Genomic DNA, 19,818 nt, shown 5'->3' on the forward strand with positions numbered 1-19,818 from the left:
GGACCTCCAGCGCAGGCCCCTCAGGGGGCCCTCGCCGTGCCGGCTCCCGGTCTGGGAATGCCCTATTCTTCCGGGGCCGCACCCCCTCGAGTGGACGAACACGTGGCGACCATATCGGGCGGAACCCACCTAGGAGGACCTTCGAAAAATGACCAGAAGCGCTATCTGAGAGAGATGGACCACGACCAAGAAGTTTGTGCCCTTGTCCAGGCCCCGGCTCAGCGCCCTAAACTGATGAACCTCCTTATCACTTTCACGGAGGACGACGCCCGCAACGTCCATTTTTCGCACCACGACCCGTTGGTCATAGATGCTCAAATCGCCAACAAGTTGGTATCCCGCGTGTTGGTGGATGACGGAAGCTCCGTCAACTTGTTGTTCAAGCCCGCCTTTGCCACCATTGGTCTGACGGAGGTGGATCTGGCGTCCTGCCCAACCCAAATCTACGGCTTCAACGGAGATGCACTTCTCCCCATGGGAAAAATCCGGCTACCGGTGATGCTGGGGGATGAATTGCAGCACTCGTTCAAGTTCTGCACCTTTGTTGTGGTGGATTTCCCAACCGCTTACAATGTCATCTTTGGCCGACCCGCACTGGTCGAGTTCGGGGCCATCACCTCCATCCGCCATCTTTGCATGAAGTTCCCGTGCGGCAACGGAGGAATAGGGACTGTCCGGGGAGATCAAAAAAGCGCTAGAAAGTGTTACCATGTCTCTGCCCGTCCCATATATATGGTCCGGGAGGAGTCCGTCGAGCCGGCCATCCTTCCGGTTGAGCAGGCAGTCCAGGAAGAGGATGATCTGGACCCACGAATAGGAAATGATCGCGTCCTAGAACCAATGGACGAAATAAAAGAGGTATGCATCAGCGAAACTGACCCCGCCAGGACAGTCCAAGTAGGGAAGAGCCTGCCGGCAGACATTCGGGCTGCCATTCTCGCTCAAGTGCAGAAAAACCAGGACCTCCTGGCCTGGTCCCATTCTGACATGACCGGGAGCGACCGCAATATCATCTGCCACGCATTAAGTATCAACCCAAACGCTACACCGGTCCGCCAGAAGCGCAGGCCTTTGGGGACGGAGAGGGCCAAGGCCCTCAAGCTGGAGGTGGAGAAGTTGTCTTCCATCAACTTCATCCGCGAAGCGGTATATCCAGTATGGCTGGCCAATCCGGTCTTGTTGCCGAAACCGAACGGAACCTGGAGGACTTGCATTGACTTCACAGATCTTAAAAAAGTGTGTCCGAAGGACTGTTTCCCACTCCCCCGAATCGACCAAATGGTGGATGCTACATCTGGTTACGAGATCTTGAGTTTCATGGACGCTTACTCCGGCTACAACCAGATCTCCATGCACGTGGCGGATCAAGAGAATACCAACTTCCAAACCGACAAGGGCATCTATTGCTATATAGTCATGCCTTTCGGACTCAAAAATGCCGAAGCAACTTACCAGAGGCTTGTCAATCGAATGTTTCGGGCCCAGCTAGGGCGAAACATGGAAGTATACATCGACGATATGTTGGTCAAGTCCAAGACGTTGCGGGACCTCTTGGACAATTTGGCGGAGGCTTTCGCAGTTATCCGAAAGTACGGGATGAAGCCGAACCCTAAGAAGTGCACCTTCGGCGTAGCTTCCGGGAAGTTCCTAGGCTTCATAGTGAGCTTCCGAGGAATCGAAGCCAACCCAGAGAAGATCAAGGCACTGATCGACATGGCCTCTCCCCGGAAGCACAAGGACGTCCAAAGCCTGACGGGGCAAGTGGCCGCCCTGAGCCGTTTCATTTCTAAGGCCACGGACAAATGGGTCCCTTTTTTCAACATCCTTCGAGGAAGCCAGCGGTTCGAGTGGTCACTCGAATGCGAAGAGGCCTTCCAGAAGCTGAAAGAACACCTGGCCAAAGCCCCCATCCTGGCGAAGCCAGTCGAAGGGGAGCCTTTGTATCTATACCTGGCCGTGACCGAGCACGCCATCAACGCCGCGTTGGTACGAGAAGAGGAAAGGACACAACTCCCGGTATACTACGTGAGCAAGCGGTTACTAGACGCCGAGTCTCGATACCCGTTGATCGAAAAGCTGACCTTCTGCCTACTGATGGCTTCCCGAAAGCTTCGACCATACTTCCAGGCTCATGCCATAAAGGTCTTAACCAACCATCCCCTGCGGCAGGTATTGCAGAAACCTGAGTCGTCAGGGAGACTCCTGAAGTGGGCAATGGAGCTGAGCCAATTTAATATATCTTTCATGCCCCGGGTGTCCATCAAGGGACAGGCCTTGGCCGATTTCATCGTCGAATGTTCCGGGATCCCCCCAGAAGAGAGTATCCCCGCAGCCCCCGCAGCGCCCGTTCGAAAAATCTTCGTGGATGGAGCCTCGAACGAGAATGGGGACGGCGCCGGGATCATCTTGGTGTCACCGCAGGGGCACCAGCTACAAAATGCCCTCCGTTTCCAGTTCAAAGCATCAAAAAATGAGGCGGAGCATGAAGCTGTCCTGGCCGGCCTGCGTCTGGCCCGGTAGGTAGGGGCAAAGAACCTCGAACTTTACAGTGATTCTCAGCTAGTGGTCAAGCAAATCTCGGGGGAGTATCAGACCAAGGGAGAAAGAATGGCGGCATACGTGACTCAAATGAGGGAGATGCTCCAGACGTTCACGGCGCATTCCATCCGCCAGATCCCCCGGGAGAAGAATGTTTTTGCGGATACATTAGCGAAACTGGCAACCGACGCAGAGGCCGAACTGGCCGGACTGGTTCCCGTCAACCATCTCCCCGTCCCGAGCATCAGGGCTCCCACCGTCCATACCGTCGACCACTCCACTTCCTGGATGGGGCCGCTGATCTGGTACCTGTCTACCGGGGAAGTTCCGAACGATCGAGTCGCAGCCAGGAAGCTCCTATACCAGGCCCACCTGTACGTCATGATGGACGGAAAACTCTATCGCCGGGGACTGTCTATGCCTTATCTCAGGTACGTGTCCGGGACGGAGCTGGGCGCCATCATGCATGAGGTCCACGAAGGCTTTTGCGGAGATCACATGGCCGGGCCCATTTTGTCCAAGAAGATTGTGCGCCAAGGATACTTCTGGCCCACCATGAAGAAAGACTGCATAGACTACGTCCGCAAGTGCGAGCAGTGCCAGAGGTACGCGAACATCCCTCGGGCCCCCCCGACAGAGATAACCTTGATGAACAGTCCCTGGCCCTTCGCAGTGTGGGGGATCGATCTTGTGGGATCTCTCCCGACCGGGAAGGGAGGGGTAAAGTATGCCATTGTGGCTGTAGACTATTTCATGAAATGGGTCGAGGCGGAGCCCATGAACGCGATCACGTCCAAGAAGGCCTTAGATTTTGTCGTCAACAGCATAGTGTGTCGATATGGCCTCCCCTACAAAATCGTGTCCGACAACAGGAAGCAGTTTGACAGCTTCCACTTCACGGATTTTTGCGAAAGGCACGGTATAGTGAAGAGTTTCTCGGCAGTCGCCAGACCACAGGCGAACGGGCAGGCCAAAGCCGTGAACAAAATCCTAAAAGGGACGCTGAAGAAAAAGCTCTAGGCCTGTAAGAGCAAATGGCCCGAGGAACTCCCCCGCGTATTGTGGGCCTACCGGACGACCGAAAGGACGTCAACCGTGCACACCCCCTACTCAATGATTTATGGATGCGAGGCCGTCATCCTAATTGAAACGACCGTCCCGTCCCATCGACGCAACACGTATGATCCCACCTAGAACCACGCCTTACTCCAGGAATCGCTGGATCTTATCGAGGAGATCCGGGAAGAGTCGCAAGTGCAGTTGAAGATGTACTAGGGCAAGATCGCGCGGCATTTCAACTCCAGAGTCAAGAGCCGTAAGTTTGAAACCGAAAATCTAATCCTGCGGAGGGTCTTCCCTGCCACTCAGGATCCGGGAGTAGGGGTTCTGGGCCCTAATTGGGAAGGGCCATATGAGATCCAGCACGAGGTCTGCCCCAGGACGTAACGCTTGAAGAGGCTCGATGGTTCCAAAGTTCCACGAGCCTGGAACGCGGAGCATCTCCGTAAATACTACCAGTAGTCCTAGAACTCGTCCCAGTTTAGTGTTTATGTTGTAAGCAATGTACGCCTCAGGGCTAGTTCCCTTTTGAACTATGAAAATGAAGTGTGCAAAACGTCATAAAGGGCTATTGTCACCATGAAAATGTACGCCTCAGGGCGAATTCCTTTCGAATTTCTTTCTCAAGTGACCCCAGACCCGTCTCCGCTCACTTGCGGGGGATGTCATCCCAAGCACAAGCGAAATACGAGGACCGAAGCCAAGGCCGGTCCCGCCCGGACGAACGATGTCCGGGGGTATATAATAAAAGGGACCAAGCCCAAGGCTCGTCCCGCCCCGGACGAAACGACGTCCGGGGATATTAAAAAAGAGGACCGAAGCCATGGCCGGTCCCACCCGGACTAATGATGTCCGGGGGTATATAATAAAAGGGACCAAGCCCAAGTCTCATCCAGCCCCAGACGAAACGACGTCCGGGGATATTAAAAAAGAGGACCGAGCCCAAGGCCGGTCCCGCCCAGACGAACGATGTCCGGGGGTATGTAATAAAAGGGACCAAGCCTAAGGCTCGTCCCGCCCTAGACATAACGACGTCCGAGAATATTAAAAAAGAGGACCGAGCCCAAGACCGGTCCCACCCCGAACGAACGATGTCCGGGGGTATATAATAAAAGGGACCAAGCCAAGGCCGGTCCCGCCCCTGACGAAACGACGTCCGGGGATATTAAAGGAGGACCGAGCCCAAGGCTGGTCCCGCCCGGACGAACGATGTCCGGGGGTATATAATAAAAGGGACCAAGCCAAGGCCGGTCCCGCCCCGGACGAAACGACGTCTGGGGATATTAATAGACGACCGAGCCCAAGGCAGGTCCCCTCCGGACGAACGATGTCCGGGAGTATAAAATTAAGAGGACCGTGCCCAGGGCCGATCCCACCCCGGACGAACGATGTCCGGGGGTATATAATAAAAGGGACCAAGCCCAAGGCTCATCCCGCCCCGGACGAAACGTCGTCCGGGGACATTAAAAAAGAGGACCGAGCCCAAGGCCGGTCCCGCCCGGACAAACAACGTCCGGGGATATTAAAAATGAGGACCGTGCCCAGGGCCGGTCCCACCCCGGACGAACGATGTCCGGGGATATTAGAAAAGAGGACCAAGCCCAAGGCTGGTCCCACCCTGACGAATGGTGTCCGAGGGTATAAAAAGGGGCCACGCCTAAGCTTGGTCCCGCCCGGACGTTGTCCGGGGATATAAAAATATCCGGTTTTCCCCGGGATAAGGCCGGGGCCTAAAACTGAAAAGGAGGACGAAACGCCCAGTTGAGCCAAGCCCCGGGAGCCCTGGACCGAGCGCCAAGGCTAGAGACTTATAAAATTTAGTTGGGTCTAGTCCCGGCCGTTGGAACCAGGACTAAACCCCTGCAATCAGTTAGTCGCGGCAACAAATTGAAATCTCTACTGAACAATGGAAGGAAGCTTTCTTAAAAAACCAAAGAAGGTAGCAAGGTTTTAAGTTTAATTACAAGCCAAACAGTAACAAAAGTAAAAGGCCAGGACACGAGCCTACAACGCATCTGCCCGGAGGTCCACATCCTCCCTCTCCTTGGCCTCATATTCGGCACGCTTCGATTATGGATCAGGGAAGACGAGGAGGTTCTTGTTCTTATCCTTGCACCAGGCCATATAGATTGCCTCGTCAAAGGTGACATCCACTAAGTTATCGGTCTCCTTCTTCTCCTGACGGGTCATCTCATGCGCCGCCTTCTCCTGAAGCAGGGAGTCGCCCAGTTCGCAAACTCGGGCTTTCAGGGCCAGGATCTCCTCCTTGTCCCGGGCGTACTGTGCCGCGGCCGTCTCCAAGAGCGTCGCCCTTTCATCGGCAACTTTTGTCTTCCGGGACAGCTCCTCTTCCAGCCCAACCTTGTCGCGACCAATCTCCTCGCGCTCCTCCTTCAGGCGGGCCACTTCTTCCTGGAGATGGGCCGTTTCCCGGCTGAGGGTCTCCTTGACGGCCTCCTTCTGGTTCACAGCCGCCTCCAGCTACAGCTTGGCCGTCTCCATCTTTATGGCAAGCTCGGCTACTAGATCGGCACTCCTTTGGGACAGTAAATCAACCTGGAGCAAAGAAAAGTTAGAAAATAAAACCACCAACAACAAATGACGGAAGGAATATGAGTGAGGTGAACATTACCGCGGTGGCCTGGTGGCGGAGAGCCTGGGAGATGAACAGCACGTCCGGGTTGGCTATCGTGGCGTACCTCTTTAGCTGAAGGTTAGACATAGTGCTCCCAACCTGATCCAGTAGATCAGCAGCCATGGGGGCGATGTCCTGGCCTAGCTTGGGACAGAAGCCCGCCTCGGCAGCTAGCCGGTCCACGATCGACTGGGGAGCGTTGAACTCGGCAGGACGGTCCGAGAACTCGACCTGACGACGGATTGTCAGGGCCTTGTAAGCATCGTCCCTCCAGCACATGCCGTTTTCCCAGGTCCGGTTGATCAGCCGTGACTGTTCGTCCCATAGGGCGGACTCCCCCTTCTCGAGAAGAGTTAGGCGGAGGGGAAGGACAGGCGGAGCAGGGATCTCCTTTGCGATTAGCCGACTCTCCCCATGCGACTCCTCAGCTGTTTCCGACCGCGTCGTCCGGGGCCTCTTCCCAAGGTTGCCTTCCCCGGCGTCGACTTCCGGGCCCCTCTTTCCTGAGCTCCGGCTGACGGCTTCGCCCGCTTCCATATCAATCACCGGGGTCTGGTCCGAAGAGACGTCTGCGGTCGGCTCCACGGCCGGAAGGGAACCACGGCCAGAGCCTCACCTGGACAGGGGACTATCCCGGGTGTTTCACAGGTGGGGAGGGGCTCCGTGCCCACCACAACGTTTGACCTCCTGGCCGCCTTCTTGGCCGACCGTTCCTTGATGAGTCTCCTCATCTCGCTGGCCGGGTTAGACATGTCAGAATCCTCTGCAAAAGTACAGGAGAAAGGAGTTAGGACGATAAGCAAAACAGATGAAAATACACAGTAAAAAACGGCCCAGGACGAACCCTCATCTGAGCCCCGGGCGAGACTCAGTTCCCTTAAAGCGAACGAGTGGATCCGATCTCCTGCGTCGTCCGGGGTCAGGAACCCCCCGTACTGGAGGAACCCGGACAGGAACATTAGGACCTCTGATCCCACAGGGACAGGAGACGAAGGCCTCATCTCCCCGTCAGCCCCAAACGCGGGGACCGGCGGTCCTAGCCTATCCCTAGCTAAGTCCCCGACTTGGGGAGCGTAAGTCAAGATTAAAGGGGAGTTACCTCGCCCCGATACACTAGCCCCGGGAGTCCCTGCGTTTGGTAGGGCGTCTTCGAATAGATCCTCCAGCTCTTCCGAAGTGGCGGCTTCTGCCGAGAGCTGGTTCTTTTTACGCTGGACCGCGTCGGCCCGCGCCGCCCTCACCACCGTGGCAATGTGATCGAGGGCCAGCTGCTCCCAGACCTTGGCGTTCTTCTCGCACGGGATGCCCCGGAGGCTCGAGATAACAATGGTCTGGGTGGCCGCAAGCAACCCTATTAACTGGAGGTTGTCATCATTGACATAGCCCCCAACGTCCAGCTCCTCCGCGGTCAACTTGGCATAGAACCTCCTCATTTCCAGGAGGAACTCGGTAAGGGGGGTTTGAATGAAGAGACCTGCGACCCGGAAGATACGATAAGAGGTGGAAGCAAAAGATGAATAAAAGAGAGGGTCTGGAGGAATACTTACCCACTCGCTGGAAGTCCAGCAGCAGTGTGGGGTTCTTGTCAATAAGGAACCCGGATGTCATGAACCAGTAATGCCTGAAATCCGGAGGGTGCCTCCAAGTGCTGGTAGGAGCAGGATAGCCGCTCCGCGGCTGCAGACTGTAGAAGCCGTCCAGGCTCTTGTTTTTGACGTTGACCTGCGTCACCAACTTGTAGAAATACAAGACTTCCGCGGGGGTAGGCTCCGCGATCTCCTTCGCAACACAGAACACCTTCCACCCAGCAAGCAGGCGGTACGATTGCGGGAATAGCTGAAACGGCGCAATCCCCACATACGTCAGGAACCACACGAAATAGTCATGAAGCGGGAGCGTAACTCCCGCGCTGATATGACCGGTGCTCCAGGCCCCGAACCCTTCCACGGACGTATGCGCCCGTTCCTCAAGCATGGCCATGCGATTGTGGAAGAGGCCTAGAGTTGATTCGATGCCCTGTCGCGTCTCCAGGAGCAGCATCATTTGGTAGTTCCGGAACGAATTGGCCGTTACGTCCATTTCCCACCTGTTGCCCGTGGGCGTCTTGGATCCGGGAACGACTACAGGGGCCCAATTGACCTCTTCTTCAGGGTGGAGTGTGACGCATGTGGCCATGATTGACGATCAGGGAACAAAGAAAGAAAGACCAAGCAGTCAGTACCTAAACCCAAAAAAGTCGGTCAAGGTACAGGGAGTCTCCTAAGGACTGCTTGGAGTCCCGTCCGATCAGGCTCGGGACCCGAAAAGCCCCGGGACCCTGATCGGGAGAGAAGGCTACTAAGGTCCACCCCTTGTCTGGGAAGCATCCGAGTACGGTGCAACCTAAACCAGGAAGCCTTCCTAGCGAATTCTAAACCACAGAGCCTAGACGCATGCATCTAGAGAGCATAAGTTCACAAAGTTGGTAACAGAGTTAAAAAAGACTTACTGTGTGGTGTCGACCATTGAGGCTTATGGTTGTCCGACCGGAAGGATGGCAGAACCTCGTTCTTGAAGTAGCACAGCCGATGTAGTAGTTCGTCGACGGGACAAACCCGAGAAGCGCCGTCAGGTTGAAGAGCGAAGGTTGGGACTCTGGGAAACAGGCGGCGGCGCAGAACTAGCAGGCGGCGGAGTATTTCTTCGGCGAGGTCGGACATGCAAAGCTCTAACAAGCGTTCGGGTTTTTCTTAAGCTGGTTCGAAGATGGAAAAGTGCCGAATGTTGTTCTCTGGGGGTATTTATACCAGCCCCTAAATTCTGGCCCACGATCCAACGGTCGGGTGCCTCTTCATCTGACGATCAAGGATCGTGCCTCTTCAACGGTCGGATGCCCGCTTGCAATCGAAAAACGATCTTCTCCTTAAGCGGAACGAGGAATATGCCACTCTTCAAAATAAGCTGCACGTGGAGGAGCAATATCACATGAGGAGCAAGGATCTCGCATCTATGCTGGAGTTGGAGCTCGCTGAGAAGGACAAACAGATTGGAGCCTTGCAATTCACTGTCAGGGGGCATGTGACCGAGAAGCAATCCTTGCTGAACCAAAATAAGGTGCAGCGCAGGGAGATTGATTCCCTTAAGGGAGAGCGGGATGCATCCAAGGCCGAGCTGGAAAAACTGAGGGCTCAGTTGGCTGTCGCGGAGGCAAAGTTGGCGACCTCTGAGGCGGAGCGCTTGAAGGAGAAGGAAGATGCCGAGGTGGTGCTGAACAGGACGATTAATTTATCTCACGTGGTCCTCATGCACCAACTTTGGAAAATAAACCCGGAGGTAGTAGGCTACCTGGGAGAGGATGCCGACGCCATGAGGGAGAAGCTACTGGTGTGGGATCGAAGCCCAGAGGTGTACGTCCAAACTTATAACATCGACGAGCCTGCTGGAGCCCCTGAGGCAGAAAACCTCGAAGAGGCGGGGACCTCTGATCCTGCCAGGGATGTCGTCCCTCCTTCCAACGAGCCGACTCCGCCGTCCCCAGTTGAAACTGCTGTCTCCGAGGCTCTGGTCGTGGAAGCCGCTGCCACCCCCAATGCTTGAAGGGGTCTTGTCTTTTGTAAAAAATTATTTATTTTATTTTATTTTTATTTTCCTTTGGGGCGAAGCTCCCTGTACTCTTTCCTAACTGCGGAAATATTTGCAATAATTATAGCATTCTTCTTTCCTTTTCAGCCGAGTTTTAATTTTGCGCTTAGGGTAGAGATTTTTATATGGTAGAAACTGCTGTAGGGGCGCATGAGGTTTTGGTTCCAACGGCCAAACCCTATGCATTTCTAACTTGAAGCTCCAATGGCTTATGTCTTTTCCCACGTAGTTTCTAGGTTACGAAGGTTTCTTGGTCCCAACGGCCAGACTCCTTTCACCGTACTCAGCTTTCCTAAGGCAAATAGCCAATCCCGGGACTTGTAGTTATACTGTTCACTGAGATTGCTAAGGTGACCCGTTCCATGGTGCCGGAATGGGAGTTCTTTTGGTGAGCGTAGCTAGACTTAGGGCTAGATCTTTGCGAAGGACAACTAACTGTCGTTGCGGACCTCCCGGTGGCCGACTTCAGGGACCTGGCATGAGGCCCTGCGAGGCAAGGTTCGTTGCGGTCGGGGAAATCGCCATGCCTACCATGTGCGATCCCGGAGCAGGGGCTTTGCAAAGCAAGGCCTGCTGTAATTGGGGGATCGATCATATCTGCTCCCGGAGCTGAAGCTTGCGAAGCGAAGCTTGCAGTGGTCGAGGAGCTCGCCATGCATTATTTTGTGAGATCCGGAGCTGAAGCCTGCGAAGCAAAGCTTACAGCGGTCGCGGATCTTGCCATCTTTCGCCTTGCGGGACCCGGAGCTGGAGCTTGCGAAGAAAATCTTACAGCGGTCGCGGATCTTGCCATTCATTACTTTATGAGACCTGGAGCTGAAGCTTGCGAAGCGAAGCTTTACAGTGGTCGCGGAGTATTCTGCGAAGGACTTGTCAGGAAGTTAGGGGGTGTTTCGGCGTAGCTCTCTGAATGTGCCCCAACCTCCAGTCCTGTTCATCGCTGGGCTACACAGGAGATAATTTTCATGATGCATAATGGCAGGTATTTTCATGGAAATTTTCACATAACCACATAATGCACACATGACACGTAATGCAAATATGTTCATGGCAACAAATCAACCTAAGCTTAATCAATTTAAAAATTTCAAACACAATGCTAGCACATAAGTGGTGTTCTCTTTATGTTTTGTTCAAGGGGCGTATGGCTATGCCTTAGCCATGTATACCCCCCCAAGTGAGCGTGGGGTCCGGACGTCTCCGGACCGCGTGGTCACTTGTTAAAATGCAGCTTGGAACAAAGGGATAAAAGATGCAGTAAAAGCGGAGTGAAACTCTCCGTGTTTTATTAAATTAGCCTGTTAGGCATGCGTTTTATAGCTAGGAGGATTAACTCCATATTTTATATTTTTGCTACGTCCACCAAGGACTTTCGACTAGATAGTCCGGGGCCTACTGATAGTAACGGCGGAGGTGCTTCGCGTTCCCGGTGCGCGGGACTTTAGATCCGTCTAGTCTCTTTAAGTGATACGTCCCATGGCCCACTTTTTCTTGGACTTCATAGGGGCCTTCCCAGTTGGGTCCGAGGACTCCCACTCCTGGATCCTGCGTAGCAGGAAATACTCTCCGTAGGACAAGGTCTCCAACTTCGAATGTACAGCTCTTGACTCTTGTGTTGAAGTGTCGGGCAATCTTGCCTTGGTACATTTTGAGTTGGACCTGTGACTGCTCCCGGAGCTCTTCGATCATGTCCAGGGACTCCTGGAGAAGGGCGTGGTTCCGGGTAGGGTCGTAGGTGTCCTGCCTGTGAGAGGGGATCATAGTTTCTACTGGGATGACGGCCTCGCAACCGAAGGTCATGGAATAAGGTGTGTGCCCCGTCGAAGTTCTCTCTGTTGTGCGATAAGCCCAAAGTACTCGCGGAAGCTCTTCCGGCCAGTGAGCCTTGCATGCTTGGAGTTTTTTCTTCAACGTGGTCTTTAAGATTTTGTTTAATGCTTCCACTTGCCCATTAGCTTGAGGTCTAGCGACTGCGGAAAAGCTTTTGATGATTCCGTGCGAAGCACAGAAGTCCGTGAAATGCTCAATATCAAATTGCTTCCCGTTGTCGGACACAATTTTTCGTGGAAGACCGAAACGACACACTATATTCTTGATGACAAAGTCCAGTGCTTTCTTAGACGTGACCGTGTTCATAGGTTTAGCTTCAGCCCATTTGGTGAAGTAGTCTACCGCGACTATGGCATACTTCACTCCACCCCTTTCAGTTGGAAGGGAACCTACTAGGTCAATGCCCCAAACGGCGAACGGCCAGGGGCTGGTCATTAAGGTAATTTCTGTAGGCGGCGCTCGCGGAACCTTGGCGTACCTCTGGCACTGCTCACATTTTCTGACATAATCCACACAATCCTTCTTCATGGTGGGCCAGAAGTATCCTTAACGAAGGATCTTTTTGGAGAGGCTCAGTCCGGAGGTATGGTCGCCACAGAAGCCTCCGTGAATCTCATGGATGATGGTGCTGATTTCGGTTCTGGCAACACACCTAAGGAAGGGTATGGACAACCCCCTGCGGTAAAGCTTTCCATCCATAACCACGTATCGGGGAGCTTGATATTGGAGCTTTCTTGCGTCAGCTTTATCAGTGGGGAGCTCTCCGGTGGTGAGAAATCTGAGGATGGGTCCTATCCAGGAATGGGAATGGTCGATGATGGCATTTACCCTCTGTGGCTCATTACTAGGTGCTTCTAAGTGCCCGATGGGCACTAGGCCATATTGTTCAATCTCCGGGTCTGTTGCAAGCTTGGCCAGTGTGTCCGCGAGTGAATTCTGGGCCCGGGGGACCTGGCGGATTTGGTAGCCTTTGAAATGTTGCAGGAGGCCGCGGGAGTGAGACACGTAGGCAGCCATTTTTTCTCCTTTCGTCTGGTATTCTCTGGATATTTGGTTTACCACAAGTAGGGAGTCGCTGTATACTTCGATTTTTTGGGCTCCGACCTCCCTGGCCAGTTGTAATCCAGCTAGCATGGCTTCGTGTTCTGCCTCGTTGTTGGATGTTGGGAACGTGAAACGGATGGCGCTCTGGAGCTGATGTCCTTGGGGAGAAATTAGGATAACCCCTGCTCCAGCTCCTTTTTCATTTGAGGCTCCGTCTACATAGACCTTCCATGTGGGAAGTTCCGGGACAGGATCTTCCGGGAGGTCATTCATTCCTGAGCATTCCACAATAAAGTCCGCGAGTGCTTGGCCTTTTATGGAAACACGTGGCTGGTAGTGGATGTCAAACTGGCTTAGTTCCATGGCCCATTTAAGTAATCTGCCAGAAGACTCGGGCTTCTGCAAGACTTGCCGGAGAGGGTGGTTGGTGAGTACTCTGATGGTGTGCGCCTGGAAATAGGGCCTTAGCTTCCGCGAAGCGATTAGCAAGCAGAGGGAGAGTTTCTCGATCATTTTATATCTGGACTCGGCGTCCACTAACCTTTTGCTCACGTAATACACAGGGAGCTGGAAACGGCCGTCTTCCCGGACGAGAGCGGCACTTACGGCATGCTTTGTCACAGCTAAGTACAAGAACAATGCCTCTCCTTCGACAGGTTTGGAAAGAATGGGAGCTCGAGTTAGATGTTCCTTGAGGTGTTGGAAGGCTGCTTCGCATTTGGGGGTCCACTCGAACATCTTGTTTCCTCGTAACACATTGAAGAAATGGACACATTTGTCAGTGGCCTTAGATATGAAGCGGCTGAGAGCAGCTATCCTTCCGGTAACGCTTTGGACATCCTTATGCTTTCGGGGAGAAGGCATATCTATGAACGCCTTAATTTTCTCAGGGTTGGCCTCCACTCCGCGGGAGCTGACAATGAAACCGAGGAACTTCCCAGACGAGACCCCGAAAGTACATTTCTTCGGATTCAGTTTCATTCCGTACTTTCGGATCACAGCGAAAGCTTCCTCAAGGTCGTCACTGTGGTCCCTGGAGGTCTTGGATTTCACCAACATGTCGTCTGCATACACCTCCATGTTCCTCCCCAGCTGGTCCTTGAACATCCTGTTTACTAAACGCTAGTATGTCGCCCCAGCATTCTTCAGACCGAAAGGCATGACCACGTAACAGTAGACACCCTTGTCCGTGAGGAAGCTGGTGTGTTCCTGGTCCGCGACATGCATCTTGATCTGGTTGTACCCGGAGTATGCATCCATGAAGGATAAGAGTTCATACCCGGAAGTAGCGTCTACCATTTGATCGATTCGCGGAAGAGGGAAACAGTCTTTTGGGCAGGCTTTGTTTTGGTCCGTGAAGTCAATACACATTCTCCAGGACCCATTGGGTTTCGGGACCAGAACCGGGTTGGCCAACCACACGGGATAGTGTGACTCCTGGAGAAAGCCTATGGACATCAGCTTGTCCACTTCAGCTTTGACTACTTCGGCCCTCACGGGGTCTAACGGCCTCTTCTTTTGGCGAACTGAAGTTACAGATGGGTCTATGTTGAGTGCGTGGCACACAACATTAGGATTAATCCCCGTCATATCAGCGTGGCACCATGCCAAGACATCCTGATTATTCTTCACAGTGGCCACGATCTTTTCTCGAATGGCCGATGGAAGGTTTTTCCCCAGCTGAATGACTTTGGTGGGATCTCCCGAGTTGAGGATCACCTCTTCGACTTCCTCCATCGGCTCTATCGCCCTCTCGACCCCCAATCTAGGGTCGAGTTCGTCAACGTATGCCCCTTGGGCACCCCCAGTTTCTGGTAAATTTTCCGCCAAAGGAGCTGCAACAATCGCCTCCTGGACCGTGTAGACGGACCGGACGGAGACGTTATAACAGCTTCGTGCACTTCGTTGGTCTCCCCGGAGGGTGCCGATACGCCCGTTGTCGCATGGAAACTTCAAGCATAAGTGGCGTATCGAGGTTACGGCCCCAAAATTGATTAGGACCGGTCGGCCTAGGATGGCATTATACGCCGTGGGGCAGTCGACCACCACGAATGTGCAGTGCCTGAAGGCACAAGCGTCGCTGTCTCCTCTGAGGGTGACTGGAAGTTGAATTTTGCCTAAGGGCATGAGCGCATCCCCATTGAACCCCTAAAGCTGGATGGGGCATGGGGTCAGATCTGTCTCGGTTAATCCGATCGCGTGGAAGGCAGCTTTGAAGAGGATGTTTACGGAGCTTCCATTATCGACTAGGATCCGTGATACCTGCTTATTGGCGATCTGGGCTTCCACGACGAGGGGATCGTTGTGGGGGAAGTGCACATGTCGGGCGTCATCTTCCGTGAAGGTGATGGGAAGATCCATCATTCTGGGACGCTGAGCAGGTGATTGAACCAAGGCGCACATCTCCCCGGTGTGTTCTAACTCCCTCAAGTACCTTTTCTGGGAGTTGCGGGTGCTTCCGGCAAGGTGCGGTCCTCCGGAAATGGTGGCTACGTGTCCGTCAACGGGTGGCGGAGCAAGGCCAGGCGGATATGGTTTTCCGGGTCCTGGAGTCAACATGGCAATGGGTGCCGGAGAGGTCGGAGCAGGAAGCGCTGGGAACTGAGATCCAGGAGCTTGGGGGTGACCGGCTCCAGGAGCGCTAGCGGTACCCCTCTGTCCCGGAGAATACGCAGCTCCGTGAACTACTCCCTGTCCGGGATAGATTATGGGTATCCTCACCCATTGACCGAGGTGTCCCGCTCTTGCCTGGGACTCGATCTCATCCTTCAGCTGAAGGCATTCGTTTGTGGTGTGCCCCACATCTCCGTGGAACTCACACCTCTTATTGGAGTCTCGCGGACGCCTTCCTCCGTGAGACACTTTCGGGGGCTTCCTGTAGTGGACCATGTTACAGGTCGCCCGATAGACATTCTCTCGTGAGTCTATCAAACTGGTGTACTCCGTGAACTTGGGCTCATAGTCCTTCCGGGGTTTCTTTGAATGGTCCCCCCGGTTGGAGTTTCTTCCGCCTCGTTTATTCCGCGATTGGCTCAGATTTTGTTCTGGGCCTCCCGCTTGCGGTTGCGACGGGCCGGGAGCGATACTACATTCGGTTTGTACGGCTCCGTACCCAGAGAAATGGGTTTGACTCGGCGTCTGAGCAGACGCGGAAGGCCCATACACGCTCGGAGTGAACTGGGCTCCTGGAAGCGTGAAGGCTGGTGCGGGAGCTTGCGAAGCAAAGCTCGGTGCAGTCACGGAGGGCGTCGGGGCTGGGGGAACTCCAAAGGCCTGTTGGTAGGCATCCTCAAGGTTGATGATTCCCTGAGCTTTTGATATGAATTTGGACAGAGTTTCTGCTCGTCTCCTTTGCATTTCTCCCCATAGCAGGGAGCCGACGGTAAGCCCCGATTGAAGGGCGATCAGCTTCATGTCATCGCTGACCTTGGTCTTAGCAGCAGCTTCCATCATTCTTTGAATGAAGGCTTTGAGGCTCTCATTGGGTAGCTGCTTGATGTTGGTTAAGGAACCAACCTCCATGTCGTGGTCCCGGGCAGCAATGAACTGCCTCCTGAATGCGGACTGTAGCTCCTTCCAACTGTGGATGGATCCGGGAGCTAATCTTTTCCACCAGTCCTCCGCGGACTTGGTAAGGGTGAGTGAGAAGCACATGCATTTGGCATCCTCACTGACGCGCGCCACTTGCATCATCTTGTTGTATTTAGCTAGGTGGGTGTCCTCCCCTCATATAATTCTATATGAGGCATTTTGAAGTTCTCCGGGAGGGGCGTTTCCGCGATCCTCCGAATACATGGTTCCGGGTCTTCCTCCTTAGAGTCTGACAGGGCCCCACTTTGCTTCCGGACCAGCTTGGTCAAGGCAGTGATCTGTTCCTCGAGCCTCTTTGTATCGCTCTCCGGGAGGTCACGTCCCCGGAGCTTGTCGTTGAGATGATTTCGCAGGTCGTCTCCGCGAGACCGGGCCTTTTCTCCTTTGGCCTTTTTATACTTGGCCTCCAACCTTCTTCTTAGGTCCACCGTGGACCAGCTATCTTCGGAGTGCGTGTCCGCAGCCCGACCGTCCTGGTTGACGGAATCACTGGGGCGGTTGTTCCTTCCCCTAGGCCTGGGTGCCTTAGCACCGGGCCCTTTAGGCACAGACTGCCCCCTTAGGGCAGAAGGACGTTTGGGCTTAGGAGCGCCAGAGACCTTCTGCGCGCGAGGGGGGGGGGGGGGCAATCGGCCTGGTGATTCACGCCTTTAGGAGGTGCAGGGGCGTTAGTGCGCACAGGCTCCCCAAATTTTTCTTTGCCCTTGTTAGGGGCGGCTTTGGATGGTCCAGCAGCGGCGGGATCCGGCATGGTGGCATCAGCACCACCTAAAACAGAGGCGTCCTCGTCCGAGTCGCCTAGATCTCCGAACTTGCTTTGGAGGCACTCCATCATGCGCTGCATTTTTTCGAAGACGCGCTCCTGCTCAGCAAGCTTGGCCTTAGTGGCCACCAGTTCTTCGGCTACTTGGACCAGTTCTGGATCCTTCTCGTAGTAGTAGTCGTCTTGGTAGTAACCGTCTCGGACATACTCTTCTTCGTTTTCTAAGTATGTCGTATCTTCAGTACTGACCCGATCCTGGCGGGATGTCGGGTCTTCACCATGGTAGTCCGAGTCGTGGGTACTTTCTCCTTCGGTCTGGGCTGCCGAGGGATCGTTTTGTACCGCATCTTCCATCATAGTATCGGGGTTGACCCTAGCATTCTTGTCAATCGCGGATTTTCTCGTAGTCACCATCTTTTCAGTACGGAGTGAATACAAAAAACGTACACAGAGAAAGAGTTGACTAACAACTTCCTACAGCTCTCAATGAAAGCACCAAAATGTTTACCGAGTTTTTCGGAAACGAATACAAACAAAATAATGAAAAGATAAGAACGGTAGAAGTGCAGAAATATAAGTAGACAAACAGGTTTTTTACGTGGTTCAGGCGTTAACGAGCCCTAGTCCACGAGTCGATGTTATTATACTTGTCGAGAATTACAGTAAAATGGCTGGTGTATAAGACCCTCACAAACTCCCAGTGTTCCTCTCGGGTTCTCTTGAAGAAGATGAAGCTAGAGAGATTTTTGGCAGAGTTCTTGCTTTGTAATTTGCTTGCCCCCCCTCCTATCGTAAAATGAGGAGATCTTTATAGTTAGGGTTTTGGATTAGGGTTTTTCTCTGCCCCCATGAGTCTTAATTACACCAGCCGTAAATAGGGAATACAATTACCGTAGTAGCATGGCTACAAGGCTCTACGTGGGTATAATTACATGAAAATATGGGGAATGCCAAAAGGCAGCTGTCTTTTCCAGGCTGTCAGCGGAACAGTAGGCGAAAAGGCACTTTTAGGCGTGCTGGGATGTGTGCGGCCTTGACCTGTCAGGCGGGATCCTGTGTCAGGTGAGTATCATTTCAACTATACTTCCTCTGTGACTCGACCGCTTGGTCTTCTTCCGTGCGAGGCACGGAACTGTATCCGTGAAGGTAACCTGAAGTGCTGCTCCTGGGAGGACCTTCCCCTAAGGATATCCCTTCAGGAGTCCGGGAGAATTGACGAGCTTCCGGGTCGCGGTTGCTTGAAAGAGTGTGCTAGACACTAAGCGGGAGAGGCGAAGCCTTTCTGTTCATCCGCGAGCCCTGGTCACCCTCCGTGAAAGATTTTGATAATTCTGTTTCCCCGAGGCTATCCATCTAAACGCTATCCGGAAATCTGGATAACAACTTTCATTATTATTATCAGCAAATATTATTCATTAATAGAGTTGCCAAAAATCTCGGTTAACAGATGGCTTCTATTACCTGTCGAGCTATCCCAAGGAGAAGAAAATCTTTGAAGACATGCCCAACCATCCCCCCAACTTCAAGCTGACGTTCTTTTGAACAGACGGCCTAGCTCCTTCAAAATTTTATTCATTCCAAAGAATTCGTAAGTATATATCCTCCTTTCATTTTTTTTTGTTCGATCAATGATTAAGCTCGAACTAATGACACATATCCATTTCTTCAGCCAACTATCACCGCCCCACACCCACGGGCTCAATGGTGGAGCACAAGAAAGCTTTGCTCCAGCTGCCGTACAATAGGCGTTCCTTGTCGTATCTTCTTCATGAAGATAATCTCTTTGGCCTCTTAGAGCACGATCAGTCAACGAACGACACCGCCTACCGCAAATATACTATGTGGGAGCACGTACCACTTCCTACTGAGAAGTTTCCTCTGAGACAGAGGTCAACGAGCTCAAGGGTCTGCTCTCCCATGGCTCGTTGTCACGAACGCCCGCGCTCGGGAAATGAAGCAAATGACGAGGCGTCGAGATCGAGTGACGGAGGTAAAGTCATCCTTAGCTCAGCTTTGTGGTCTCCTTCCCTACTTAAAAATAAACCAGGCACCCTTATCCAATTCTCGGATTCCATGGATAATTTTCCATGTATGGTCTTGGGTAGACGAGAGGGTCCATAGTTTGATAGTTGGTTAGGTAGATTCCAAACTATGTATAGTTTAAATGAAGTTTGGGATGGGGTAGCCTTTTAGTACGGGACAAATGACTATAGAGACCTTTCAAGGCTATCTCCCACAAATAGGGAAGGGACTCCCCTAGCTTCCTCTGAAGATAGGGGGATTACATGGTCACCGAGCACAAGCTTGGGGGAGAGTTCCAGTTAGTTTTCTTGTCACTTAAATCTTTGTTTCTTTTTAGTATTTTAAACTTGTTAACAAACGTGCAACTTGTATATGCATGAGATATGGAGTCCGATCTCAACAACGTACTCAATCGTCACTCAGGAGCGAAACAGAGCAAACGCCCGAGGGCGTCACAGAAAGCGGGACGACCTTCTATGGTCCCGAAAAGGACTGAGACGACCCCTCCTCCTTCGGGCTCCCAAGGCCCGAGCCAAGTTTTTGCCACAGACCCTGAGGTCAAGATTTCTGCTGAGGTCATTCTCCCCCTACCTCCTGCTAACCAAGCCTCCCAAAAAGCCATGCCAGCTCCAAAGAAGTCAGTTCCAACTCGTGAGCGCCTGTTGTCGATTTTGACTCACTCTAGTGAGTATGTGATCGACAATGCAGCGGGGAA

The sequence above is a fragment of the Humulus lupulus genome, chromosome 2 (assembly GCF_963169125.1).
Source record: "Humulus lupulus chromosome 2, drHumLupu1.1, whole genome shotgun sequence".
Taxonomy (NCBI): Eukaryota; Viridiplantae; Streptophyta; class Magnoliopsida; order Rosales; family Cannabaceae; genus Humulus; species Humulus lupulus.